Raw genomic sequence first — 16,563 nt, forward strand, 5'->3', positions numbered from 1 at the left:
ATCTTTGTACTCACATTGTGGTAGAAGAATAAGTCAATTTTTTATTTTAAAAAAGTATTTTTCTTTTCTGCATTCACCTATAGATACGTTCAGATGTACTGATAGCAATCTGTTCAATCATGTTAGATTCTTTGAAGATTAAATCCCAAGTCTCCATGGGAATGCAGTATTGTCTCTGTTAGAAAATGTCAGTCTTTAACAGAATGCTCTAATCAGGAAAAAAATCTTTTGCTGACAGCATGCTGTAGATAATTTGTTTTGCTGGAGTGGCAGTTTGCATATAGGCTGCCAAATACAATATATCGTGCCTGTAAATCATTGAACAGCAATGCTGAAAAATTGTGGTTGGTGCAAAGATATGATTAGCCATCATAGCCAGTGGTAAGAGGAAAACATTCTACTGTAATTTTCCAGCCTTTGTCCTAAGTCCTTCACAATCACATGTTAAACAATACAGGACAACATCGCTACTCATGAGAAGAACTGGCCAGTCAAGTACAAACCAGATGGACTGTCATTGTGAAAACAGGAAGAAGTCAGTGACCTCATTTTTAAGGAAAAGTGTTCTTGTCTAGATGAAACACAGGTGTTCCTATTCTGGACAGAATGTCAGTTATGTTCCTGTATTTTTCTGAGAAATCAGCCTGACTTCTCCATGTTCATTTCATTTACAAAATTTGGATGTGCCTCAAACTGTGAACTTGAAAAGAAATGGCAAGCCAGTCTGAGCAAGAGGAGTGTCTGCATGTCACAATGTAGTTAACACATAATGTTTAAGTTCAATATTCAGTTCCTTCCTGACTCTCTGAGCTTTATTCACAAGCTAAGAAAAAAAATGAACAATATAAATTCCATCCCAGCCATTTTCATCAGGTTTGGTTGGTTTTGGACCCCTCCTCATCTCAGACCCAGCTTATAAATGACAAAAGAATGATATCCACAGTGAAATGAGCTACACCTGCCATATTAAATGTGCAGAACTCGGTTACATATCCCACAGGATATCAACACCAGCTTCCTGGGTGGGTAAACAGTAAAATATTCATTAAAAATTCATTCTGTTTGCTGCCTGATCACATTGAAGATCCTGTAACTTCTGCTTCCTCACTGCATGCTTAAGAGCCTCATATACACGTTGGAAAAAGGGAAAGATAAAAAGAATACCAGCAGAACTCAGAAGATTCATCACCTCTGTGAACATTTACATGACTGAGGACAATTAGCCTCAGCAAGTCCAATTCCACAGAAGTCAGGAAATGCCGTAACTCATGTAGGGACTTTGTAGTGCATTGAGGGTTATCTGTACATCAAAAGTAGTCCCTTTCTCAAAACATTTATGCAGATCATTGTGAAACTTCAAAAGCGCTTTGTGACTTAGGAGCATATACCTCATTTTCAGAAGTGATCAAGGAACACAACATTTACACTTGATGATTTTTTTCCCTCAGTTATCACATAAAATTGACCAATGAGTAAGTCTTGTGACAACTTGCAAGATTTCAGATTTTTTTTTACCTCCACTACACTATGCCTTTTCTAAACACAATCTGGGGTCCTTTTTGTGAAGCTGGTGCATTATAAAATTTGGCATAAACTTGATGATGGTGACGCCTTCGTGACCCATGCATAATGATTGCATGGGATGTGCTTATTTTTTTTTATGAGTGCATAATGTATACTGTAAATTATAATTCAATGAGACTTAGGCTGCTAACTGCCTCATTGAAAATTCAATAGGAGCAGAATAAATGTATGAAAAAAGGAGCACTACTAACCTCTGAAGAGCTTACATATGGTCTCTCAAATATGAGAAGAAATAACTTCTTAGCAAGATATTTCAGATACTGAAGGAAATTTCTCTTGTATTCCATTATTTTAATTATGGCACAGTTAAACAGACTCTAAGAATTTCTTTCCTGTAAACATTTGTCCACAAGAGACATGTAAGACCTGGCAGTAGCTTTTAATCACATTCCTCAGTCAGGTGTCAAACGGAGCCAAGGCACAAACACACATGCAAGTTTTGTTTAGAGCACCTCAGAAAACCAGCCAAGTGGCAAATTTGGACATCTGTGCTAGACTGTGTCTGTACTGTTTTTTCAGTCTAATCTGTCAAGATAACTATTTCCCCGTTCTCTTAAACAAACACAGACTTCCTTGTTTAAACACCATAACAGGTCTAACAGAACACACAGCTTTTAATCATTCTGTGTTAAGTACACTAGTGAGAGACTGAGAAAGGAATGAAAATATCTTAAATGTAAACTGGCTGATGTCGCTGCATTGCAAATCATTGAGAATAGAGGAGCCAAACTTAAAATTCTAGATGGACTGGAAATAATGGTTGTAAGAGAGAAAACAAAACAAACAAGAACTAGCTTCTGAGGTGATGTCATCTTTTTTACGTCATCTAACTGGAAAAACAGCAGGACTCCATTCATTTTCCAAGGAATAATTAATAATGAATGTAAGGTTTCCATTTTTTCATTCAATAAAGTGTAGCTTTTCCTACAGATTTAGTGAAGAGTCCTTACAAGTATAAGACCAAAAAAAGTCTATACTAGGTCAGACCAAAACAAAAAGCAGTCAAGTAGCACTTTAAAGACTAGCAAAATAGTTTATTAGGTGAGCTTTCGTGGGACAAACCCACTTCTTCAGACCATAGCCAGACCAGAACTGGCTCACCGAATAAATTATTTTGCTAGTCTTTAAAGTGCTACTTGACTGCTTTTTGTTTTGATAGTGTACAGACTAGCACGGCTTCCTCTCTGTTAGGTCGGACCAGTGATTCCTCTAGGGCTGACAGAGGTTAGTACCAGCATATGTACATCTAATAAGATAATATATGCTGTTAAGTGCCAGCAATTGTCCAGCGCTATGTACATTGGCCAAACTAGACTGTCTCTATGCAAAAGAATAAATGGACACAAATCAGACATTAAGAATGGCAAAATGCAAAACCAGTGGGAGAGAACTTTAGCCTTCCTGGACACAGTTTCTGACTGGCAAGTTGCCATTCCCAAGCAAAATACCTTCAAAAACAGACTACAAAAAGAAACTGCTGAACTGGAATTCATATGCAAATTTCACACGGTGCACCAAGGACCAAATAGACACCTGGAGTGGTACTCTTATTACTATAGGTAATTTCCCATTCAGGTTCTCCCACCTTCTCATTTGCATTGTAGCTAAATTCGACTTATCATGAAAGACTGCTAGGGCTGTCCTCATGGAAGAAGATCAACAAGAGCATTTCTCCCGTAGACCTTCCTTAATCCTCACCACTCAAGAGGAGTTCCGGGGTTGACATCAACCCCAGAAAACACCACTTCACACATGCACAAAATAAAACCACAGAAGATCAAGACTGAGCAGGTTGATCTTCTGTGGTAGTGTTGCAATGGGCTCAGACTCATGTATAACGTCTCATGGGTAAATTTATCTATGTTAAATACCCCCTTTTTCATAATGTAGACATGGTCTAGGTCTCCAGTACATGGCCTTGACAAGTTTGCCTCCCTCCTTCCCTCTCTCCCCTCTGGTTATCATCTCTCAGTACAGCATTTCTCAGCCTGGTTGTATAGCTATCGGTACTCTTAATACCAGACAACTTCCAGCCAATCTGGACAATGAAAAAATTAAGACAAGCACAGGCTGTCCTTGACAATATTATTGCTAAAACTGACCTACCCTGACTAATGTATTCATTTCACAAGGATTTAAGTCTCTCACGCTGTTTTTGTTATATGATACTGTATCTGTAAAAGCTTCTTTTGAAAAAGGGTTGAAAATTAGATCTGAGGCAAGTCAGCCTGAATGAAGCCTCATTAAAAAGCTTCAGGTTAGATTTAATTTCATGGTTAGTGATATTTCAGTACTTTTAAAAAAACTATTTTTTCAGATTTGTGAGTAAGTTTGCACAGTGTATTATTCTCAACTGTCATCAAGTTTTAGATATTTCCACACAATTGAATTTCAAGTTACCTTTTCAAGGGCCACATGTTGTAGTAATTTATATTTTCACTGATGTGGCAGCTGATGGAATGTTGTTGGAGTTGTATTGGTGGAGATTAAAGAATCTCATTCCCAGGTATAATTTTTTTCCATGTGTGAGAAGGACATTCACATAAATCAATGGGCTAAAGTCAGGCATACTGACAGGGGTCGGAGAAAGGGGACAATTGCCCCACGGCTCAGCAATTCAAAAGGACCCAGGGCTGTGCCACCACTCCTTCTGCCCAAGTCCTTGACAGGCTGTTGTCTCTCCTGGCTGAAGTAAGCCCCAGTACAAATAAACCTAGGTTCCACTGGCTTACACTGGAGTTACAATTCTGCCAGTGTACTATTTAATTCAATAAAATGGTGCAGTAATCTCTTTTAGCCAGCAGGGGCTGCTTCAAAAGAATAAGGTGTCATCCCCCATTTCACAGCAGGCAGTGTGTGACTCGATTGTTATTGGGAATTCCAACCGGGGAATGGGGAGAGGCCATCTTTACAACAGGGCCTTGTCTCACTAGACGCAAAAGGTGTGGTTTAACCCATATTAATTAGCTAACACATTACAAGCCTGTGGTACACAATGGAAGGTGTAGCTTTTCAAGTTAAACCCCAGGGGCCCCACTTAGGGTTTAGCTTAAGATATGAAAACTACTATTGCCTTCTGCACAATAAGAATGTTAGTATGGCTAAAATTATCTATGTTAAATGCCCCTTTTGCACAATGTAAACATGGTCTAGGTCTCCAGTACATTGCCTTGACAAGTTTGCCTCCCTCCTTCACTCTCTCCTCCGCACCCCATGGTTATCATCTCTCAGTATAGAATGAAAGAAGGGCCCCTTCAGAGCAGTGATTGTCAGGTTTTTTTTACATCTACTCCAATCTCCCTCCAGGCACACCTGCTGTCACTGACGACACTAAAATTAGTGAAATGAAAACAACTCTATTACTATATCACACACTCTGAGAAGGTGACAGGAGTGGGGGTTGTAGATGGAAAAATGACCAGTGGGAATTGTAAGAAGATGTAAAATAACAATTATAATTTCTCCTATTTCCTTACCCTTTTCCTACTACAACCCCACCCATGTGTCCTCCAAGCATACAAATTGCATAGATTTATACTAACAATGCTAAAGACTGCTGTCCCTCAATCAGTTCACATCTAGTGTCAGTGAAGTCAATACAAACACACTAGTGTAAGGGTATGTCTACACTACATAGACTAAAGCAGCCTAGCTATGCAAACATAATTCTGTAGGATAGATGCAGCCCCAAACTGCCTTCCCACCCCCAAACTTAACCTCTCACAGCCTCAAACTCAGGATTATTTTACCTCATACAGGAGCTCCACGTGCTTCCACCCCACGCTGCTCCCTCATCAGGCCACCGTCTCTTCCTCACCACGGTTGCACAGCTCTCTCCCACTCCCTTACTCCCTTCCCCCATATACAGGGTGTGCGGCTCTCTGCCCTGCAGTGTGGAAATAATGGGCCTTAATTTAATTGGTTTAATGGCCGGATACCTCCGGCCAACCATTAAACCAATGAAATTGATTTCTACTCTTTCAGCAGAGCAGGGCAGAGAGCTGGAGGAGGAGTGAGTGATAGCAGCATCCAGAGCCACAAATGGCTCCTTACAGAGCCACATGCTTCTCGGAGCCACCCAGATGGCTTTCATAATGGCGCCACTGCCAGCTCAGTGGGCTAGATGAAAAGGCTCTGCAGGCTTGATTATGCCCCACAGACCACCTGTTGGCCACCCCAGCATAGCTATTCCTGTAGATTTTTTTTCCACACCCCTGAACACATATCAGCCCAACTTTTAAGTGTAGATCAGGCCTTTGTGACATAAGAATCTGGCCAAACGAATCAAATTCAGGCATGGAGCCATTCCCATAAAAATTAACAGGAGTTTCTCCTACTTATGCCATAACTGCCTTTGCCTTTTAATGAGTTAGACAAACAAACAAAAAGAATGCTGCTGTGAAATCTTATCACTGCAGCTGGTATGCAACAGCCGGCACTCCTCAATGTCAGAGCTACTCCCCATTAACATTTGCTTTGGTATCAATGAGGCCAGAGCACATAAAAATGCCATTGACCTTAGGCCTTGAGATGTATTTTATTCTAAAATCAAACCCACTTCCCATGTTTGCTATGATCTACCACATTAGTTGCTGAGTATTAACTTGAGATTTCACTAGAAACAAAAGTGGGTTCTGGCTACCTTACTGCAAAGCAAGGGCAAGCATGCTTGTGACATACACTTCAGACCTGTATCACACAGTCACCAGGAATTCGGCACCACTGTGCAATGCAGCACTGAACCCTGGTGCATGGATGACCTGCTCTTACTAAAGGAAAGAATACTTCCATTAGCATGTGAGCAAAGGAAGTACAAATGAGCTCATCCACAGGCCTTCCTTCCATTTCTGCCATGGGAGCTGGTTCCCACAGAACAGCACATCTTTCTCTTGAACACACATGATAATCTGCCTCATTTTCCTCAGTCTTAAACTTTGCCTCTACTTTGGATTGACATATGAGACAATTCTTCCTTCATATCATAGTGCAACAGTGAGGCAATGTGGGGTTAAGATTGTTTTCACATCCAGAGAGTCCCTGAATGCACAGGCCTGTTTTGGAACTATTATATGTTATTTGTAAAACCAGTTGAAAGAATACGCTGCATTTTTAAAATCAGGTCCCAGTTGAAGTAGTACTAGCTTACATCTAAGTTATCCTGTTTAAATTACTGATAAAAACAGATTCTAAATAATAAAGTCCCAAAGCAAAACTTTAAACAAATGCTACTAGTTCCCTTTGAAGCAGTACTTCTCTATATTACCACAATAGTACAAGCAGCACATTAATTATTGAACAATATGTAAATTATTGTGAAATAAGTAATAAAATAAATTGCCTTTTTTTGGATAGGCAATATCTCTTGTGTTTTAAAAAACAAGAAAAACTTTTCAGCCTCCTTTTGTTCTGCATAGTCACAAATATTTGCAAAGGGTATTATGAAAATGAAATGAAATATGCAGAAAATGATTTTGTTACTGTATTTTTATTTAACAATGAAATAAATATCTTTTTATCATGTATCTCACTAAAGATTTAACTGTTGTGTTGTAGTTGTTTCACTTGATGGCTTAGCAAATTGTCTTTTTTAGAAAGGGCCTGTCTGTTCTGAATCAAGTATTTATAATGCTGACAAACTAACTATTCATAAAACTATAAGTGATCCTGCCATCCTGGCAATTTAACTCAGTATTATATGCAAGAAGTTCATATGCCTCTCCTCCCCCTGGCCAAAAAATTTTGTTACCCTTTCTCTGAGTTTTTACTTAGCCACCATACTGAAGCTGTAATGAACGAGGTACTAAGTTTCAAGCAGTTAGGAGCTGGGACTTAAGTAATGTTTTAAACATTTGTTTAGATTGGTACAACAAGCCCGTAGGTGCTGAGGCTACGAATTGCCAAGTCTAAGGGCTCAGCCCTGGCACAAATTAAGCACTGCTTACCAGTCTACACAATATAAAAGATGGAACTACTATCCCTGCCAGAAGAGCAGAAATATATAATACTAGAAATATATTGAAGAAATAGCCTTGTTCCTTCACATTTCTTTCTTCAACAAATATTCATTATAAAGTCCAGGTGTTCTATGAGACATTTGGTTTGCTTCATAAAAATGTATCCAGATATCAAATCTAATGAGTTAATCAAATTAACATTCTGTCTTTTACTGCTCTGGAAATGTATGCTAAAGGAGCTCTGGCAAGGGATGGTGCCCATCAAGGCAAAGATCTTAAGCCAGAGGGCCAAAGCACTACCTTATCCTGGTTTCCTCTCCAATCCCCCCCAAAAATTACATAACAAGCACCCATGCACATACAAACTGCAAGGGGCTCTTCTTGATGGCGCTGCAGGCCTTGGTTGATCATCTTGGACAGTTCCTCAATGTCTACATCAGGTGGTCAGGCCAGACACACCTTGTGCAGATGTTCTGCAACTCTAGCCTGTACCCAAGAATGGAGGCATGCACCTTTGTTACCAGTGAGAGCTGGTGGTCAGGGATGTGTACACGCCACTATGTATTGTGGGGTATGCCACCTATCCCCTCATGCCCTGGTTTATGAAACCTTACACTGAGCAGCTTATCCCAAACCAAGAACTGTTTAATGCCCAAATCAAATGGGCCTGGATGCAGGCTAAGTATGCCTTCAGCTGACTCAAGGCATGATTCAGGTTTCTCTTCACCCATCGGGATGGCTATGAGCAGTGAGGCTCCAAAGGAGAGCTTCTCCTGTGGACCTCAATGAACCTCCCCAGGGCATCTCCACTGGGGGCCTCAGGCTCACAGCCCTCTCCTGTCCCCACTATGACCCCTACTGTTGCAACCTCCCTTCCCCTCCCCCCTCCCCAGTAAAGAGGGCTGTGGGGGTGGTGAGCAAACAACTTTTTCACTTGAACCAAGATAAATGATTTGAAAATAAACATTGTAAGAAAAAATATTTACAGTGTGCAAGAACAAGTAACTATATACAGTGGGAAGGCTTGGGACAAGGGGTGGGGAGGCATCAATCCATGGAGGGGGTGGGGGGCCATGACTCCTCAAGGGGAGCAGAACCCCAAGTCGCATCAGCCCACATTCTCCTCCTGCCATGGGTTCAGGGTCCCCATTGGGGCTGGGAGCATGGGGAGGTATGAAGGTGGTGAGGCTGTGGCAGGATCTGGGTAAGTGGGGGAATAGGGGGTTGGAGAGCAGTGGGGGAGAGCATGGCACGGGGCAGCCATGACCATGACCCACTGCAGCAGGTTCAGCACACCCTGTGGGATGGTTGGTGGGGGCAGGGCACCAGGGGCAGGAGTGTGGGGAGAAGTGGCAGCAGGGTGTGTGGGGGTGGCAGGGGGAGTGGGACAGCAGATGGGCCAACAGGTCCTGCCAGATACCGGTGGCGGCATCAAAGTGGAACATCAGTGGATCCCAGGCCCACGATCACCACTCCCAGTCCTGCCCACGCTGCTCGCAGTCATCTGTCAGCCACCACTCAAGGTTGGTCAGCCTCCAGAGAGTGGTAATGTGAGCCTTCTGGAGGCTGTCCCTTACCCAGAGACATTCCCTCTGGCTGCAGGCCCACCCTCTCACTGGTGGGGTACTGGCTCACCCTGATGCCACCTTGGGGCTGGCTCGCTCTGGTCCCAGGGTGGGATTGGCTGTTCCTGGTGGAGAGGTGGGGTTGTCTCAGCTCTCGCTCAGTGTGGGTCTAGCTGTAAGGAAGACAAGGCAAGGGTACAGTGAATCATTCATGCAACAAATCCCCTAAGGCATTGTCCCCTACCATTAGCAGCCACCAGCACCCCTGGGGCAAGGGATGGGGATGTCCTGGAAGCACAGGCAGGTGTGGCCTGCACAGCAGGCCCTGCCACATGAGGATGCCATGAGGACCAGGCTGACCATTGCACCCCCCCCACCACACTCAATGGGATAGTGGCTAAAGGGAGGTGTGTGTGTCTGGCAACAGAGGTATTCCCACATGGATGGGAGGTGAGCTGGGTGTAGACTGGCCCTCCCTGGGGCCCCCTCACATGCATGCGGCTCACAGCGCTGTCCATGGGAGCAGGTGCTGACTCTTGCCTGCAGGTATGCCCATGGCGCTGTCCAAACAGGCAAGTTCTTCATTCTGGAATCATGGAGAAGCCATGCTGTGAGTTTCATAGTTTTGTTGCTGAGGTGGCATGGATTGCCACAGTGCTGTGTCAGGAAGTTCAGCACCATTGGAAGAGGAAGAGGTTGATCTATCACTAGTGTAGAATAAGGAACCAAGGCCCACTGTTGGTAGAATGGTCTCAGGAGGTGATGGAAGGTGGCCTGGACTGCAGTGGAGCTGTGGGTGGTCACCCAGACCCCAGAAAAAAATTTCGAGTTTGTTGTTTGTGAGGGGTGGAGTGATTTGTAGAGGAATTGATTTGCTGTGTCTTCCTCCTGTTAGAATGTTGCTTGGGCTGTTATATGGCCTCTGTTGCTGGCTTTAGTGGTTGCAGTTTTAGTCCCTAGGCTTATGGTAGGGAGTATATTTACGTTTCTTATTGGGTGAGAAATGTAAATACATTTCTTATTGGGTGAGAGACATCCCTAAAGTAAAAAGTGTTGTATGCACGGCAGCACTTCATTAGTAAACTCCCAACACCCTAATTACCATCCTTCCTTCAAAGGAAGGTGGTAGTGTAGACAAGCCCTGGGAGTAATTTCTACTGTTTGTCTTGAACCTCTTGTAGTGTGACTTCTTGTGATATGACCAGCTGTTTAATAATTCCTGAAATTGTTTCAGATCCTCTGCCAGTGGAAAAGTTGAGATCTGGAATACTGCCTCATCCTGCCTGGGCCTAGGTCCATGTGAAGAGCTCTCTGAATCTGAGTGAGGTAAGTCACCATGCTCATTAGAACTCGCCTGAGAGATCACTGAGGGCAGGTGAGCAGGCAAGGAGCGCACACAGTTTGTGGGTGAGCTCTTGGAGGTGTGCTGTTGTTTAGATGTACAGGCTGTGAATGGTAGGCAAGGGAGGAATATGGTCGGCAGCCCTCTCATGTATCCCAGAGGCTCCATGGAGGTGGCAACTGATGTGGGGGATACATCCATGGTTGGTTGGACCATGTGAGATGCTGCCGAGGGGAATGATCCCTGTATAAATGCCAAGAAGCTTATGATAGTGAAGGAGATGAGTGGCCTGACAAAAGCCTGATCCTATGCCCCGCGGCCATAATCAGGTTTTGGGGATAGCAGTGTAGGTGAGTGTGGGGAACCCTGTAACATATTAGCATGCCCTTGCACAGTTGCGCATGGTGAACAAGTTGCTGAGCCTCTCTCAGGCTGAGGAGATTTTTGTAAGGGCCGTGTTTTGCACAGCGCTTTTTTGTACGGCGCTGCTGGCTGTTCAGGCACAGAGGGAGAGCTCAAAGGAGCTGCTGGCGGAAGCATATGTGGCTTCTCTGAAGCTGATCCCTCAGTAATGCCAACCAATGTGGCAAGTTTAGCTTCTGCCTCAGCTTTCCTGGCTGATGATGACTTGCGTTTCTTCGTTGTGCCAGAAACTGATGGCACCAGTGAACGAGAGGCTCTGGGCAGTGCTGATGAGGAGAAAGCTGGGGAAGCTTTTGTGGCTTGAGCGCCTTTGCAGGGTGATGAAACTGCCCTATCGGAGAACTTTTGCACTGCCCACATCTCCTGTGGTTTTTCCCTTGATGGTTGAGGAGACTACCCAGAGCATGGTTTTAAGCCGCATTCCACAGACTTTTCTAGCCCTAGCCATCATATCCAGGCAACGAGGACACGTGTGAGTTGCATGAGACTCCCTCAGGCATTTGACATCTGAGGCATATCCATCAGAGGTAAGAAAATCTCTGGTGCAGGCACACACCGAGACCTGAGTAGAGCATCCACAGGGACACCACTTGATGGAGAAGCCATGATTCAGTTTACATCAGATTTTTGCTGCACAGTTTTAAAATTCTAAAAATAGAGATTCTGTGTAAGAGCAACTGGCACAGCTGCACTTATAGCTACACAAACTCAGCAAGATGATACAGATAAGTTCTCCATCTGATATTTTTTAACATTGAATGGACATGTGCATAAAAAGAAAAAGGATCTCTGCAGCCACACCAACCTCATCTGAGCATTAGATTATTTGCTTTCCCAACTAATCAATAATTGTTATAATTAAAATTGATAGCTGCAAATAACATGATGAAGGGCTGCTGCCAGCACACTGATTGTGTACTTGGCCAGAAAATATAGGCAGTAGTGTGAAACACTTATTTTCCAATTTGCTTGTAGCTGTGTGCAAATTGCTTCAGCTGTATAGAGCTGATTTAGACCTTGCCCGGAGGTACACTAGATTAATTGGGAGCCACACATTCATTGCTTACAGAACAGACATCGTAATTGGTTAAATTTGTTAGTGCCAGTTATAAAATAACTACATAATTCCGCTTTTTTTTAGTTGACCTTTCATTACTCTTTCAGGTTGGAAAAACAAAACAATTAGACTCTTTCAGATAATCAAGATTGCTTTCAAATCTTTATGTAAAACCCAGTGTGATTGGTCAATATTTCATGCAAGCAAACACTAGTGTGAATATAGTATTTATTTTTTTCCCAAAAACAAAAAGCACTTCAGTGTACACAAGAGATTTTTTTGGTCCTTGTTCCTGAACTTCAGATAATGAAACCATTATATTATAACTATGAATGGCTTTTGAAAATAACTGTGTGTTGCCTTTTGTATCTTAACTAGCTTATTATTAAACTGCAGACAAATGCATTGTTGCTTGTGGGCAACCAAAAACTAAAAAAAAAGTATGGTGGTAGATTTTCTAAAATGCCATCTCTCCCTTTATCTTCGCGTCTACGTAACAAAGACATATACATCTCACAGCTAAATACATTTGAAATACGGAGAACTGAAACCCCAGGGAATGTGTGTGTCTTTTTATTTGGAAGGCACTTTACATTATGTAGCCCCTGAACAAATGTGAAAGGGCTAAATCAGGTGTGGGCAGTAATTTTCACAGAGTGGCCACTCCATGAATTCTTGTACAGGTTATGGGTTGGCTCTGAGCTCCCCAGAAGTGGTGGGGCCTTGGGCAGAAGGGTTGGGGCTGGGGGCTATAGAAAGAGACAAAAAATGTGTGAGTATGAAAGAGAAACACTTTGTGTGTCAGAGACCAACTCTGTGACACAGCTTGAGTGTGTGCTGCAGTGTATATGTGACAGTGCCTATGTGTGTGTGGAACAGACTGCGTCTATGTGACAGTGGCACAGTGTGTGTGTACTGGCTGCTACTAGGTAAGTTTCTGAGAGATGCCAGCCTCTGTCTCTACAAGAGAGATCTATCCTGCTCTGTTCTCTCTCCCTCCCCAGCTCTGCACTTCTGAGTTATTGCACTTACTCTTCATGCTTCTGACTAGAGCAGCTCCGCTGGGTCTCCTCTCATCCTGATCCTGGCTCTGCAGAGAGCGGGTACAGAGACCACAGAACACCCTGACTTCAGCATGACCCTCTCCTTTTTTTTCTTTCCCACTCTGCATAGCTAGCAGGAGAATCCTAGGAGTAGTTCAGCTGCAGATGGAACAAGGTGGGGAAGGGACAGCTGAAAATATTCTGCTGGCTGTAAGTATGCACGGTCTGCTAATCAGCTGCACAGGTAGGAGAGAAATGCTTGGTGGGCTAGATCCAGCCCCCAGGACTGATTTTGCCCACCCCGGGCTAAATTTACATATATGCTTGCACAAATGGCACCTGAAAAATTCGCTTCTGTACCAGCTGCATTCAAGTAATCCAATTTTGCATGCAAAATATTTAATTGTATCACACTGGGAACACAGTTATCTATCTTTGCAATGGAATAATCCAAAATTATGGATCAGATTGTCCTAAACTCTGGGGGATTTACGAGCCAAAAGCCAGATTTTTCAGCTAACGTCATTCCCCTTGTTGTTCATATGTGCACGCTAAAAAAATACTAACAACGGATTATTTTATTTCAGAGATATTATTCTGTATCTTCACAAAACAAAACAGCAGTTATGTAGCACTTCAAAGACTGACAAAATCATTTATTAGGTAATGAGCTTCCATGGGGCAGACCCGCTTCTTCACATCTGGAAATAGTGCACTGAAGAAGTGGGCCTGCCCCATGAAAGTTCATCACCTGATAAACGATTTTGCTAGGCTTTAAAGTGCTACATGACTGCTGTTTTGTTTTTTCTTATTTCAGTTACCCAAAGCCATAGCTAAGAACATGTCTATACTTAAAGTAGGCACTGCTGTGATCAATGCAGCAGTGTCGATTTAGCAGATGTGGAGACCCGCTAAGTCGATGGTGGAGTGCTCTCCCGTACTCTTGCTCCTTGAGAAGCATAATGTAAGTCAGTGGGAGAGTGACACACCTTTAAGGTGGACCATCTCTTCATTACACCAGATTAATCTCACCTTTCTTAATGGAGTCGTGACCTATTCTTTTCAGTGACTTCTAAATGATTATGTTAACTCCTGCTGAACTGTCCTTTCCTGTTTAAGCAATTAATTATGACTCCAAACATTGGATTAAGTGCTTGGCTGACACAGAAGGCGCCATGGCCATTTCTAAAAGCTGAGGATCCAACAAACAAATATCTGTCTCTGACATAGAACTATGCAACTCATTTTGAACTGGGATGATTCTGATTTAGAATAACAGAAACTAGAGGCAAAAATAAGCATTAAATTGCTATGTTAAGATAAATGGAGGGGAGAAGCTTGCTGTGCCATTGATTGCTAAGCAATCTTTTCATATGGGAGTTCTGTTTAAAAATCAATGATATACTATGGCTCAGAATTACTTAAAGATTTACTCATTTAGGTTCATCTGCACCAGAGACAAGCAAAGCAAGACTACAAAGCCTCCCTCCTCTATCCCTGTGCAATGAATAAATACAGCCACAATCCCTGCTTCCCCTCAACCACCCACCCCCATATCTGCTTTATCCTACTGCAGCCTCAGAAACAAAGCACCCAGGAGGAGGTGGGGCCAAGCCCCCAGAACCTGCCAGTCAAGAGGCAAGTCAACCATCTAGTCTCTTAGTGAGCTGCCGCTAGAGTAATGAGGTTGCACAATGCTCTCAGTGTGACCTAGTAACTAAAGGGCACATCTGAGCCCACAGAGAATGAAATTAGGGATGCCAGTTTCGGCTGGACATATTCCTGGATTTTTGATCGCATGACATAATCTTTAATTAAAGAGCAATCTTTAATTCCTGGAGACTCCAGGACAATCCTGGAGGGTTAGTAATGCTAAGCATGATCCAGCTGCCCTTAAAGTCAATTACAAAACTTCTTTGATTTTCAGTAAGCCATACAAAAAGGAAATACATTGGCCCCAAATATTACTTCTATTGATCCTTTTGCAGCTGGGCCTACTAACCATCAAATCCATGTAAAAGATGGTATCTGGACACTTACATACAGCAGCATACTAATGAGAAGCTGAAAATATGCAGAAAACTTTTCATAGCAGCTCATTTGCAGTTTGGCAGATTCCTCAACCAGAGATTTGGAGGATCTGTTTATACAGCATTTCATGTTTATTATTCAAGCAGCATTTTATTTAAAGTACATAAAGACCAATTTACTTTTTCCCTTTTTCACTTTGCTGATGCTACTCAAGAAAATAAGTGTATTATGGAAGCACATAACCTGCAGTGAATTTATAGAGATTGCTAGCACTACATACATCCTTCTATTAGAAAGGTAGCTTGAAAATAGACACATGCTAAAAGAATCTGTACAACTGTATTCACAAATCAAAAAAGAAAAGCAGAAATCATTTATTGTATATTTCACAAAAAAAACAATGGTTAAAACTATTGTTTTTTCGCGGTTTAAATTGGCTTTCAGATAGTCTTTGTTTCCTGATGGTTCTTTAACTGGAATTGCTTTGCCATTTAGTTTCAAGAACAATGTTGTAACACTACATTGAAAGCAATAAATAAGCACTATCCTACCATCAGCAAACTCAAATAATGGAAATCATGTCATTAAGGTACAATGTTATATAATGCAAAAAGCTTGCAATGATGCTGAAAGGACGATATGTCTGAATCCACTGAAACAGCAATACATGTATTAGCTTGATGCCAAAAGATTCATTCACTTGTCATAAAAACTAATTCTGAAAGTCCCCGATGCACATTTATATAATATTATGGTGAAAACACCACATCTTTTGAGTGATTAACACAGTTAGACTGTACGTAATAATGTACCGAACAAGATAGGAAGTTTCTGAGTTGCCACAGAAAGAACCATTTAGAGTATACTGCATAAAAATTACTAACAACCACCTACTGGGATCCAGCATCCCATCACAGCATTTATGTAACTTGTGCTGATGTTGGCTTTCTGTGTACATCAATGGTTATCAAAGAGTCAAATAAGAAAGTGAATAATGCACTATCTTTGCAGTTGTTCCCTAATATAGCCGATTCAACATGTAAACATTGGATGCACAAAAATGGGTCATTCGCTCTTCTTCCTGGGATGAATGAGAGATGCAAAGGAGTGAAGGGAATGCTTCAAAGTTGGGAATGATTAATTAGTGGCTGAACAGATCACAGTACACCGCATTTTCCTAACCCTTACCGAAAATAGGTATCTGCAATAGTTTTCATTTCCAGTACTGAAAGAAAATGAAAAAGGAAGAAGAAAAAGTTCAGTGAAATACACCTGCTTTCTCTATGTTAGGTTAACACAGACAGTTTATTCTGCTTACCTAGAATCATAGTTCTCTGATGCAGTCACCCAAGGTTGCTGGTTAATAAGTAAAAAACAAACAAGGGCAAACAAACAAACTAAAGCTATAAAAACTTAGAATTAAGGATACTCAAGTGAATTTCCAATACCCAAATTCTCTTCCAATCTACAAGACATCTTCAATTCCACTATACAACAACCCACCACATTCAAACAATTCCTCCAGATTACAAGCAGCTGCACAAACATAATTCTTATCTCAGCA

The 16,563-nt window shown here is 42.2% G+C and overlaps 1 long non-coding RNA gene across 1 annotated transcript in view; it reads right to left on the reverse strand.

Moving 5' to 3' along the window:
• The window catches only part of LOC142013078 (uncharacterized), a 28,228-nt gene extending 11,892 nt beyond the window's left edge, over positions 1-16,336 (reverse strand). The window contains exons 1-3 of the long non-coding RNA XR_012645536.1: positions 16,318-16,336; positions 16,188-16,224; positions 9,116-9,276 (exon numbers count right to left, since the gene is read on the reverse strand). This is a non-coding gene — a long non-coding RNA (uncharacterized LOC142013078). The remainder of the gene's footprint in view (positions 1-9,115; positions 9,277-16,187; positions 16,225-16,317) is intronic.
• Positions 16,337-16,563: the final 227 nt, after the last annotated feature.

This window comes from Carettochelys insculpta, chromosome 5 (assembly GCF_033958435.1).
Source record: "Carettochelys insculpta isolate YL-2023 chromosome 5, ASM3395843v1, whole genome shotgun sequence".
Taxonomy (NCBI): domain Eukaryota; kingdom Metazoa; phylum Chordata; order Testudines; family Carettochelyidae; genus Carettochelys; species Carettochelys insculpta.